The sequence below is a fragment of the Leguminivora glycinivorella genome, chromosome 15, assembly GCF_023078275.1.
Source record: "Leguminivora glycinivorella isolate SPB_JAAS2020 chromosome 15, LegGlyc_1.1, whole genome shotgun sequence".
Taxonomy (NCBI): domain Eukaryota; kingdom Metazoa; phylum Arthropoda; class Insecta; order Lepidoptera; family Tortricidae; genus Leguminivora; species Leguminivora glycinivorella.
The window spans coordinates 18,529,483-18,540,593 of NC_062985.1; the positions used below are offsets into that span (position 1 = coordinate 18,529,483).

The 11,111-nt window shown below is 37.7% G+C and overlaps 1 non-coding gene across 1 annotated transcript; it reads right to left on the reverse strand.

Moving 5' to 3' along the window:
* Positions 1-2,345: 2,345 nt before the first annotated feature.
* On the reverse strand, positions 2,346-2,419 carry Trnas-cga. The gene has a single exon. It is a non-coding gene; the product is annotated as a tRNA-Ser (tRNA).
* Between the last annotated feature and the right edge of the window lie 8,692 nt (positions 2,420-11,111).

Sequence of the window (11,111 nt, forward strand, 5' to 3'; positions counted from 1 at the left end):
TAGGTCTTTTGCTCATTTAGTTCAGCCAGACCAGCGACCACTGCGGTCGGAAAGATCAGAACGAATGGGATCGAATAGTGTCAAAATGATACGAATAGTAACCGAAGTTTAATATGAAAACTTGACGTTTTTTGTTGCTCTGCTAATTAGCTCTCGCTCTCGGTCGGCGCAGTCACACACTCGTACTCGATCCAAACCGCTCGCGCTCGCCGATCCTATACTGAACTAAATGAGCAAAGACCGAATCTCAGAGCCTGGAAAATTCAGTTCATTTCGGTCATTGATGGGATTTTATTCCTAACAGTTCATAGTTTGTGAACGACACAAGCCTAGTGACTGGCCGGAAAAAGCACACCAGAGGGAGTTGTGGAAATCAAGGGGAGAGGCTTTGCCCAGTAGTGGGACACTATAACGGGCTAATATATATATACGAAGAAAATCTTAATAAAACGGTGATATAGGCCACAAAGCTGTTACAAAATCGAGCATTATGTCAAAACCAATCAAATAAATGTCATGTAATTGTTAGAGCAAATAAAAGAAATGTCGGACATAAAAGGGACGGCCGACTATTTGAAATAGGTCACTATTTCCCAACCCATGGAATGTCAATTTTCTCTACAAATTGTTGTGGGATTGTTAAGTGAAATACATAAAATATGTAAGGATACTTTGGACACGTCGAAAAAATGGATGAAAGAAGGCCGAAATAGAAAGTAGTTTAGGTAGGAATTGAAAGGGGTAGACTTCGGCGAATTTTCTCCGGCCATACATAAAAAACACACCTATTCCCAAAAGGGGTAGGCAGAGCACATGGAATTGTTCAAGCTTCAGTGCCATTTTATATTTGACGAGGGAGCCAGGAAGCGGGAACTTCGTTTAGCGCAGCGGCCTGAACTTTCCTTTCCTGAATTTGACGCTTTCCGGAGGACATATAATAGTATTTTATGCAACAGGCGTTTAAAGGAGGTCAAAAAAGACGAGTGGCGTGGGTAACAATTTGAGGCGAAGCCGAAAATTGTTATTAAGACGCCACGAGTATTTTTATATCCCTTAAAGGCTACCTAACAATACTTTAAGAGCTATATCGTATGCGCGGGTGCACGGGACGCCGGGCGGGGGCGGGCATCTTTTATGTAGGGTTTTAACGATCTATGCTCGACCCTGTAAATGACGAATAACAATTCGGGAGTAGAAAATAGTACATTACGATACAAGTGCGTAAAAAAGGAAGTTCGAAACGAGTGGCGATAAATTAAAACACGACCGAAGGGAGTGTTTTAAATCAACACGAGTTACGAAATTCCTTTTTGCACGTGTATCGTACGACGTTTTTCAGTACAGATGAGCCTCCGAAGTTTCGACCTGGCATATAATGAACCACTTCTCGCACTAGTGCGTAAAAAAAACACCATCTGTACTGAAAATGAATTTTACAAATCCATAATCCCTGCAATAATAATAGGTATATAATCCGTTTCCATAGCTCTGTTTCATAAACTATACAGGATGTTTGGTAACCGAGTAAAACGCCTAGAACAAAAAACGCTACCTATAGTAACAAAAGTGCTTTTTATTATTAATATAGTCTTAAAATTTGAAGATTTCACTGGGAAATCTTTAAAATTTAATTTAAAAACTTATAAAATTTGTCAATGACATGTATAGCTAAGAATGTTCTAAATGACCAAGACTATCACCTAACCTATCCCTTCGAGTGCCCCATTAACAAATTTAGCAGAAAAAGGGCTGATCTTAAGACACTTTCGACAAATGCCGTTTAATATCTTAAGTCTAGTTTTTTAAAAATTTAAGTAGAGAACAACGTGTAAGCCATACGATATATAAATAAATCACCTACTTTCGGCGTTTCATCCGGTTACCAAACATCCTGTATTCAAGTCCATTATACCGAACCGCCGATGCACCCAACTAGTACAGAGTACAGACGTGACAGAAAATAAACCCCTGAATTATGATACCTGTGGCTCCTTTTGTCTGCTAAGCAGTCTCCTCGCGATAATTGGATAACATCTCGTGGTGACGGCACATATGTCAAGAGGGATAAAATATGAATGTGGAGAGCACAGTCATTGTTTACCTACTCGGAAACGGAAGTCACTCCTTCGGTGGGGAGATAATTTATTCAAATGTTAAGTGGATTAGTCTTGTATTTGGGAGGTCAATTCTAATTAAATAGTTATTTCGATGTAGGGAACAAATCAAATTATTTTATTAAATATTTATTTTTTTTGATTTGTTTTTTAAGTAGTAACACTACTATATATAAATTATAAACTGAAATAGATACCATACACTAAAGAAAAAGCGATCAAGCCCACTGATGGCGAAGCCGGGAATCGAACCCGGGTCTCCAGCTATCGCGGCTGACGTGTTCGACCGCTACACCACCCCGACCCGCTTTTTCTTTAGTGTATGGTATCTATTTCAGTTTATAAATAGTTATTTATTTTACAAGGGGGCAAAGTTGTTGTTTAACTGCACGAGTGAACAGCGAGCGTAGCGAGTGGTTCAAAAAGTGGAAACTTCAAAATACATTCGAGCGTTGCGAGGTTTAGGTACGAAGGTTAGGTAAACAAACTTTGCCACCTAGTGAAACACATTAGTTATTTGTTATACAAGGGGGCAAAGTTGTATTTTAACGCTGAGTGTGCAAGCGAGTGGTTCGTGAATAGAATCCTGAACTTGCGAGTTTTTTAACACACGAGAAGTATTTACATCTACACCCGAGTGTAACACAAAACACACCAAGTTTTGTGTTACACTATAGCGAGGAAACTACAACGCAAAAAATGCGTTTATCACTGATTCCAGTAGTGCCACAGGTGGTAAATCATCTTTATTACTAGATTCACCTACTTTTATCAATTTTAAATCAGTTAATTTGGCTTTATTCAAGGTCAAATTACTTTTCCAACTAGTGGATAAAATGCGTTCTTACCCGCTGGTATTAAAGGACAAAACACGTGTTTCCGACTAGTGAGGGGAAAAATAGTTTCACCACGCCAACACGATCAAAATACTGACTATAAACGTCAAACTAAATATAAATATACCTACTTAGATGTATTGTAGGGACGCCTAGGCAGGCTGTCGATATCGCGTTCATTCAACCCCACTTCAACCCATATATTTAATATTAGACAGGGTTTCTTGGTGAGTAAATTACGTGTAAAAGTTTTTCGTACGGACAAAATGTACCTACTAGCAGGTCATTAACATTTATTAAATAAACAAAAATAAACAGCAGGTCCTACATTAGGCACCTATTGTTATATTATTAATGTGTTCTTATGACGTCAAACAACACATTTAAATACGACTATACTATGAAAACTCTGAGAATGTTCTAGATTGCCGCTTTTCACAGTAGATTGAACGTTATTTGGCTAACAAAGAATTTTCTTAACAAAAGAAAACGATTCTTTGTGGAGGTGTTACTGGGGTTTCCAGCGAGATTGGTAGCTAAAATGCTATATACAATTCTCATTTAATTAAACTATAGGTCAATTCAAAGTTCAAACGCATTATTGTGATTTGAGAAAAATATAACTTAAGTAGGTATGCCATGCTCGTGTACAGACTAGTTCACTTTGAAGAGCGAAATTATTTCGGCATAAGGATATCAATTTAAGGTTCAGGGTGGCAAATTCAACTAATAGGACTATTTTCTATGAAGCGCTGGTATTAGCTTAGCGGTAAGTACGTGCGACTTTCATTACGGAAGTCGCGGGGTCAACCCCGGCTCGTACCAATGAGTTTTTCGGTATTTATGTGCGAAATGTCATTTGATATTTGCCAGTCGCTTTTCGGTGAAGGAAAACATCGTGAGGAAACCGGACTAATTCCAATAAGGTCTAGTTTACCCTTCGAGTTGGAAGGTCAGATGGCAGTCGCTTTCGTAAAAACTAGTGCCTACGCCAAATTTTGGGATTAGTTGTCGAAGCTGGGGTCCAGGCTCCCATGAGCCGTGACAAATGCCGGTATAACGCAAGGATGGTGATGAGGACTATTTTCTTCGGATGCGTTCAGCGATGACGACGCGTAACAGCTCAGCCACGACATTGGTCTGGTCTAAGCGCGACAGCGGCGAGCGGCGGCCATACATTGGAGCGAAACACAGCGATGGGACTTTTCATTCGCGCGTATGGCTGCCGCTCACCGCTGTCGCGCTTAGACCAGTGTCGTGGCTGGGCCGTAAGCGTCTTCATACTAACGACTAAAGCCAAATCCGTGTCGATAGGTTTGGGGAAACCTTTACGTTGAGGGTGGCAATTTCAAATAATAGAAATGTATTCTATACTTTACAATAATTATGAACTAGAATGCCACGTGTGTCCACTGTTTACAGTACTTAAGTACACATTTGCTACTGAGAAAATATTTTTTTTTTAAGCGTAACTTAAAAACACCTCTTAGTAAGTAACAATACAAATAAATTCTATGTCAGTTTAATTTCTCGCCTGTATAAGGTTTACACTCTGTATGCCAATGGTTGGACAACTTGGACATGTTTAATAAGGGCAATAGGACATGTCCCGACCGGTTGGATTTGGGATGACAAATGTGTCTTGTAATACGTGGTGTAATGCAGGAATTCCGCTATGTCCGAGAATCGCAAACTAACTGGGGACAGTAGGACGTAGCATTTTCTCTTTTTACAAGTTTAAACATCGTGTAATATGAGGAAACCGAGTATATTTAACCACGTATTTTTGAGGCCATAAAGTACCCATGTCGAACACGAGTTCAGCATGGAGCACTAGTACTTTCACCTTACTTGTGTAAAATAACCTAACAACAAAATTAAAATTTTGAAAAAAACACCGACCGCGACATAGTAGACCGATTTTCATGAAACATGGCTAAGAACACCACTCCTTACTAACTCAGCTTTCAGACAAAAAAAAACTAAATCTAAATTGGTTCATCCGTTCCGGAGCTACGATGCCACAGCACAGACAGACACACACACAGACAGACAGACAGACAGACAGATAGACAGACAGACATGTAAAACTTATAACACCCCGTCGTTTTTACGTCGGGGGTTAAAAATATGAGAATATATTTATGGAGAATGGCTCTAATAATTTTCAGTAGGTACCTAATCCGCAATTAACACCAATCCGGCACCTCCCTGTCAGCAAAAGTGTAATGTACTATAATCTAATATACCAACTCAGGTAAGTCAAAGTTAGGGGGTGCGTATCGATCGATATAACTTTTTTTGATATATTTTTAGTCATTATAAGGATCATTTGATATAATTATTGGATCATATAACAACAAATAATATACTAACAAATTGTATAATTCTTATTTAATATAATGATCATTTTTTCGAATAACATTTATTATAACATACTTTGAGTATAATGCTTATTTCCTATAATAAATGAATTGTATAACACAAATTCTTTCTAAAGCACAGTTAGAATAAAAAAAATTGTACAATAAATTAGATTCATCATTTACCAGAAAAGCAGATTAGCTTAGAACTGTGACCCCTACACTCAACGCACTGCTACCAGAAAAATAGGTTAGGTTAGGTTAGAACTGTGACCCTTAAACATATGTACGGTTATCAGAAAAGTAGGTTAGGTTAGGTTAGAACTGTGATCCCTTAAAAAAGAATAAAATTAATTCATGAAATGGTTTATACTGTTTGCTTGTTATATTATACTAGTCGTATATCAATAGATAGTTATACCATATGACGGTTATTATAAATAAGTGTTATACAAAATAATAATTATACAAAATAAAAGTAGATATTTTGTTCTTATACCAAATGTTAATTATGTCAAATGAGTGATTATATTCTTGAAATATATACCAAATGTTGTTATATCAAATGTTACTATACCAAAAAAAGTTATACCAATCATTACACACCCAAAGTTAGGAGTCAGTTAATACACACTAAGGTTCAACTTGGTACATTTAGAAAGATTGCTTTGTCTCAACTGAAACTTAGAGCAAAGTCACCTTTTGAATATTAGAACAATGCGTTGTGATTTCGACAATAATCTACAGAACAGCTTCCTTCGAACAATAAAGCTGGATGTTTTGATCAAAATGTTTATTAATGTAGAAAACAATTACTTTATTAAATATTTTTTTGGTTTGTTTTTTTTAAGTAGTAACACTACTATATATATTATATAAATTATAAACTGAAATAGATACCATACGCTTAGAAAAAGCGACCAAGCCCACTGGTGGCGAAGCCGGGAATCGAACCCGGGTCTCCAGCTAACGTGGCTGACGAGCTAAACCGTTACACCACCTCGACCGCCGAGGTACCCGTCGAAATTCTAGTGTATGTTATCTCTGAAGGCTAGGCGCCTTTGACCAACTCTAAGGGCGAGGAATTTGTGATTGCACCTCCTATATGAATCATTTAGCAACATTACGATATACGGTCGGCTTGGTCGCTTTTTCTTTAGTGTATGGTATCTATTGTATATTCGAAATGTATATTGTTTGTCAATTTGAGCGAAATGAATGAAATAACTAAATTGTGTACCTAGTATTGACCGTGCGCAACACACGTATATACACAGTATATTTTCAGATACTCATGGCCTAGTGGCTAGTATACGAATTCCAGTTATAAATATAAATATTATATGGGACATTCTTACACAGATTGACTGAGTCCCACGGTAAGCTAAAAAAGACTTGTGTTGTGGGTACTCACTTACTCAGTTACAAAACATCCATGACTCGGGAACAAATATCACCACACAAATAAATGCCCTCACCGGGATTCGAACCCCGGAGTCCCGGGACCGCGGCGTAGCAGGAAGAATCACTACCGACTACGACGGATCGGTCGTCAAAATGGTTAACCAACAAAATACAAAACAAAGCGGACCTGACACAGAGCGACCTATCTTTAATGTTCTTATTTCGTCGTTTGATGTTATAACTTACCCTCAAGTGGCTTAAGGAGCCTTGAGGGTAGATTTTGTTTATATTTATTTAAATGTCTAAAAACACAGACTATAGCCAGGCCTACGTCACTCGCTCACGGTCGCGCATTAAGTACCTACCCGCTAGTTGTTGCCTTGAGGTAAGAAGTGGCCGAGGGACGCCCCGCGCCCGCCTGTGTAGTCGACTAGTCGCGTGGCACGTACCTACTATTCTTCTGAGTTTTACGTAGTAACTTATTAGTATTAGTAAGATAAAGCGTAGGTATTTGTCGTTTTGCGGGCAAGTGAAGGATCTGTTACGTTAGTAGCTTATTAATAATTTGTGCTATAGTACCTTAAATAAATAATGATTTAGGTACCTGAGAGATATTTAAAAACGAAAGGAGACATACTGTAAACCTTGATATAGCGCCCGCAATGAAAACCTCGTTAGAAACACGTAGGTGCTCGTATTTTTTCAATTTCATACGGCAATAGCTGTTTCAGTAGGTATGCCTTGGGCTCATTTTCTGTGTAATATCATATCACTTCATATACGGAGAAAAATTACAAGTTTCAAGGGCAAAATTAGATTTCTGAACAGTACAATCCTTTTTTGGGGGGGTTGGTCTGTGTTTTTTTGTAATTATGTAAAAAGGGCATAAATTAGTGTGGACTCAATTTTTTCACAGGACTGGGTGAATAGGACTTTCGGGGCCAATCGTAAGCGACGTCTTCGCCTCTGGTAGTCTGTGGCCACGAGTAAACCGATTTATATAAAAAACACTGGCAATCTGGATTTTCGATAATTTCGATGTTAAGTACTTGTTTGATTTTAGAAATTATACCTACTCCGAGCCCTCAAATGTGCCTCAACGTCCTAGATTTTTAATGCTTACAAACGGCAAGATAATTACTTCCCTTCGGTTATTTACAGAGACCCTCGTCACGGCTTGTTTTACACGTCATTCTCGTCCGCTAATGAAAAAACGCAGAATATAAATTGCTTTTATTGTCCGCATACACGCGTGCTGGCGACGTGATAAAGCCATTGACGAGTATTAGCTCGCATACGGGAACCGCCGTAATAAACTTTAAAACTGACTTGGAAGAGGTGTTTTATTTTTTAACCCCCGACGCAAAAACAACGGATTGAGAACCACCTTCCCTGAGATTTGGGGCGGCGGTCAAAAATTTACTCTAATGTAAAACGTTATAATACAAATACTTAGCACAAAACATTAAACATGATAGTAGTGTGACTACTTAAAAAATACCTACAAGTTAAAATATTTTCTATTAAAATAATTTAATTTGTTCTTAGAGCACAAAATTGCTATTAATAAAAAGTAGGTTTCCAATTATTGAATTTATGAGATTGTTAATTTATATTATAGTATATTTGTTATTGACTTGTATATTGTGAATAAAGTATTTTCCAATTACTATAATAAACACAAAGTAAATTGCTAAGCAGACTGTGAATAGAAAACGAGCGAATAATGCCCGACACGATATCACGCGTCCGGTCCGGAAATATCGGTTGAGGCTTTAAGGCGCAACAGGAGCTCAAAAAGACTTTCGATTTGAGAATTTAAGTTAAATATACCCAGTGTACTTTCAATCCGGAGGTCGCGGGTTCACACCCCGGCTCGTACCAATGAGTTTTTCGGAATTTATGTGCGAAATGTCATTTGATATTTGCCAGTCGCTTTTCGGTAAAGGCAAACATTGTGAGGAAACCGGACTAATTTCCAATAAGGTCTAGTTTACCTTCGGGTTGGAAGGTCAGATGGCAGTCGCTTTCGTAAACCTAATGCCGCCAAATCTTGGGATTAGTTGTCAAAGTGGACCCCATGCTCCCATGAGCCGTGGCAAATGCCGGGATAACGCAAGGAGGATGATGATACCCGGTGTACTGAGTAGATCGTTTAAATTGTGCAATAAGGACAAGTCAGGTGAAAGATCTATGTGTAACTAACTATCCATAATTTAAAACATCTATGTAAATACCATGTTTGCAATAAAGATCTTACTTACTTTAAGATATCTCGAACAAATCTTTAAATCAGAGGTTTAACTCTCGACGGGTTTATCCTCTGTTAAATAGGTACATTAAAAAACGTATGCCTTTGCCGGTGTTCCCAAATGGGGTAGGCAGAGCACATGGAACTAGTGCTCAAGCTACAGTGCCACTGTAATGTTGGCGATAAAAGGGTTAACGCCGTGGCTTGCGTGGGCGACGATCGCGCGATGGTCGCGCGACGGCGATGCGACGCATACGAAATCAAACCTTATCGATATGGAAGTATGAGACGCGACGGCGACCGTCGCGCGACCGTCGCCCACGCAAGACACGGCGTAAAAGAAAACGAAACCGAAATAATTTGTGTGTTTTGGTTTTTTGGCTACTCTTTGCGGCAGTCATTTAGGCCATTTTTGTTTAGCCATGTTTGAATGGTTTAATCGTCTTTAGACCTAAACATATAAAAACATTAATAAAACAATTTATATTTACACACATTAATAAAACTAATATTTTTTGAAAAACTAGGGAGGAGACAGTCGAGATCATTTAAATAGAGATGTGTTGGCAACATTGGCATTAGAAATGTTCTTAATTCAAAACATTTTTTATTGTTCACTTGTTTCGATGAGAACCAAAATCTGTCTCTTCTAAATTAGTCTCCAAAACTGTCGGTCGTGCTGACCAAATAAAACCAATTTTCTCCTTAAAAAGAATTTAATTTACAGTCCGCTTACCATGGCCCTTTTTTTTTTACTAGCCTATAATTGTGTCCCACTGCTGGGCAAAGGCCTCCCCTTTCTTCCGCCACCATGGCCCTTACATAGTGTATTTGCCATATGGTCCTTCGAGCCGGCCAAAATGACCGTTCCTGTTGCGTCTTAAACTGCTAATCGGTGTCCTGCCGTTTCGCCAAAAAACGTTTCGTCAAATTTCATTTCCCAATAATCATATCGCAATAGTTTCATTTCCCAAAGTATTGTTTGGCAAAGATATGTTTCGCAATGAATTTGTTTGGTCAAATTATCATTTGGCACAATTTTACTTAGTCAAATTTTATTTAGACAAAACTTTATTTCGCAAATGTTTTTAATGGCAAAACTTATATCCCAAAAACATGTTTGATCAAAATTTCACATCGCAAATTTCGAATATATTTAGACATTTGCATTTTCATTTCTACGGGATCGTATTTTACCGAAGATTTATTTGCCTTTAACTTAAAATCTGTCAAATGATAATTTCAGTTTTATTCCCAAGTGCTTTAGTCGGACAAGAAGGACAAAGAAGGTTACTAATCTTTATTTTTGTCAAATTAATTACTAGACAAAATTATTTTGTTAACTATTTTTTTGTCACAAAATGATTCTACAAATTACACCATGCAAAGCCACGTTTGACAATAAATATTACAAGGCATAAATGTAATAATTTTATTAGTATTGTAACAGAAGAGTCGTGTGTGACAAAGCCAGTTTAGGTGCGACGACGAGCGAAGCGAGGAGGAGCGTGTTAGGTTGACAGCGAGCAAACCGGAAATGACTTTTTAAAGTAATTAAAAATTAATAGAACATAATGGTCGTGAAAACATCAGGTTTCTTTTTAATAAAATGTATCCGGACATGTAAGTGATAATGTCATCCTTGCAGCCTTGACATTTGCAGCAGGAGGAAAAAAAGTACGAGATACACATTATTTCACACAAATCTTGGACACAAACTACAAAGTATAAAATCAAACAACAAATTTCCAGTGCGCCATTTAATTACAATATATTGGGATTATTGGGAAATGGAAATTTTGCCTAACAATACCTTTGACTAAATAATATTTGGTAAAATGAAATTTGACCAAGTAAATATTTTGGGAAACAAATACTTGCCAAAAAAAGTTTTGCTAAATGTCAATTTGCGATAAGTTGTTTTGCCAAACGTTTATTTGGGAAATGATAATTTGGGAATAATAGTTTGGGATGTGAAACTTTGGGAAACATTTTTTGGCGAAACGTCAGTAAACCCTGCTAATCGCAATCCGGCAAACAATCGGGAACAACTTTATTTAAACAGCGTTTATTTACGAGTTCGGTAAACTCTGGACTATTCCGGTCAAACACGGTGTTACCATGAACTAAAGACGTTCAGTTC